This window comes from Lucilia cuprina, chromosome X (assembly GCF_022045245.1).
Source record: "Lucilia cuprina isolate Lc7/37 chromosome X, ASM2204524v1, whole genome shotgun sequence".
In the NCBI taxonomy this organism is placed as follows: domain Eukaryota; kingdom Metazoa; phylum Arthropoda; class Insecta; order Diptera; family Calliphoridae; genus Lucilia; species Lucilia cuprina.
This window is the reverse complement of record NC_060949.1, coordinates 4,121,313-4,123,627: the sequence shown is the minus strand read 5'-3', so window position 1 is coordinate 4,123,627 and position 2,315 is coordinate 4,121,313.

Here is a 2,315-nt window from a genome sequence, read left to right as displayed (position 1 = left end):
CTCATTACTAACTAAATTAAGATATTCATATAAAATTTGGTACTAGTATTGCTCTTATATACAGAAATGTTACTCATTTCTAAATTCCTAAATCCATATAAAATTTGGTACAAGTATCGCTCTGATATACAGAAATGGTACTGTGAATTTTTTTCCGATCGGTCTATAATTGGTCATATTTCCCATACTAGAATACCCGAAAATCACATTAAACTCATTTAACTAGTTGCATTAGTGTGGGAAATCATCAATCATCTCTTTCTCTCACACACAAAATCATAAGTTTCCCAAAAAAAGTTTTCCTGTGTGAACCGACACTTATCAATTTTTGTAGAACAATATTATATATATTTTGAATTTATTTATTTATTTATTTATTTAGTAATATAAAGCCTTAAATCTTTTAGATCGCTAAAGCATATCTTAGGGTGCTATAAAAATATAAAAGAAAATTGCGTGTGTAATGCTCAATAAATCTTGCAATTGTAACATAATTAATTGGGGTTTTTCTATTTACTTCTACAAATATTTGATCAATTAAAACAGTATTAAGCTAAAAGTAGCTGGTGGAGGGTATTTAAGATTCCGCTCAGCCATAACATGGGGATGCCATTGCGAGTGGCCGATTGACACCATATGCATAACAATTTTCCATTAATATCATTAGTTCAAATTCTCCAACAAAAATTAAAAAATAAAAAGAAAAAATGAATTCTTAGACAGTGGATGACAGTCTTACCACTGAGTACTGATCTGTTGTTCAAACAAAGCTCTAATTGTTATTTTGAATAGCATGTAGAAGTACAACTCACGTTGTACGCGGTATCGTGTTATAGGCTTCTGTCAAAAAAAGTTGAAATAGTGTGTTTTCATTTAACAAGTTACACACTGTAGTTTGTAACTCGTCTGCCGCGAAAAGTTCAGCAACTTTCAACTTTTGACGCGTCGGGCGCTGATCAGGGATGTATTTTGTTTTGTGTACAATAAGAATAAACCAAAATGAAAAAAATTCATCAACATTGAAAGTAAAAATTTAGAAAATAAACAAAAACCTAAAATTGTGATTTTTAAAACAGTAATAGTTTAAAAAAACATTAAAAGAAAGATCAAAATGAAGCGTAGTGTGTGTAACTTGCAGCTTGTAGAGCGCGAAAAGTTTGAAAAGCGTAAAACGGTCAACGCGTGTTGTGTACTTCCACCTTTAGATCCTTATTAGATTTTAAGACGTTGAAAATATAATAGGACAAGCTAGAGAGTGAAAATTTTCAACAAATATTTTTTGTTTGGTATTCAAAATGGGCAATATATGTCTACGATTTAACATAGCACCCATATAAGGTTCCCTTCAGAAAATTACTATAAAGCAGATAGCTGGCTTATTAAAGTGCGGATGTCATTGAAATTATGTAAAAAATTATAAAGAACTAAAATGCTTTTGTAAAATATTATGAGGATAGGTCAATAATCGATTCTACCTCCCATATAAAGATTCCATCTGAAAATTACTTTAACGTACTTCTAAAATAGAAGGCAGTCTACTTTAAACATTGCAAAATTTAAATTTTTATAAATTGCAAAAAGCGGTAAAAGATTTGTTTCAATAATAATAGGTCTTTCGATTTGGTATTCGTTTTACAAAAAATTTATGTTATTCTTTGTTCAATATTATTATAAAATATTGGAAAAAACAACATTACAATTTTATTCGATTATTGAATTATTTATTGTAAATCGTAAATTTTTTATTCGTACTAAGAAAAAATTTTTCCTTGATTAATCGAATAATTTTTATTCGAATGGCAACCACAGGTGCGTTCCTTATGAAAAATACGAAACTCCACTTTTTACCCAATTTATTTTATTTTGACTGATTACAGCAAAATACTTTTCAAGTATTTCCATATTTCCGAATAAGTACCTAAACTACACACCAATTTTGTTATCCCTTCTAGTCCAATTTTCGCCTATTCCAGAAATACATATCTTTCGATATTCCAAATTTTAAGAAAATCTGTTCATCCGTTTATGCGTGATTGACGCACAAACAAATTAACAAACTTACAAAGAAATTTATGTACTTTGAAGTCATTTTCTGAAGGGGAGTTTGTATGAGGGCTAGGGTCAATTGAAGCCCGATCATTACAAAAATCAGTAGCGTCATTTAAAGTTCTATAAAACTAAGTTTTGTTGACTTTTGTTCACATAATAGATCATTTAAATTAATTATAACATTGGTGCAAATTTCATCGCGATCGGAAGACATCGATTTTAAAAATTGGTTCATATATCGATGTCTTCCGATCGCGATGAAATTT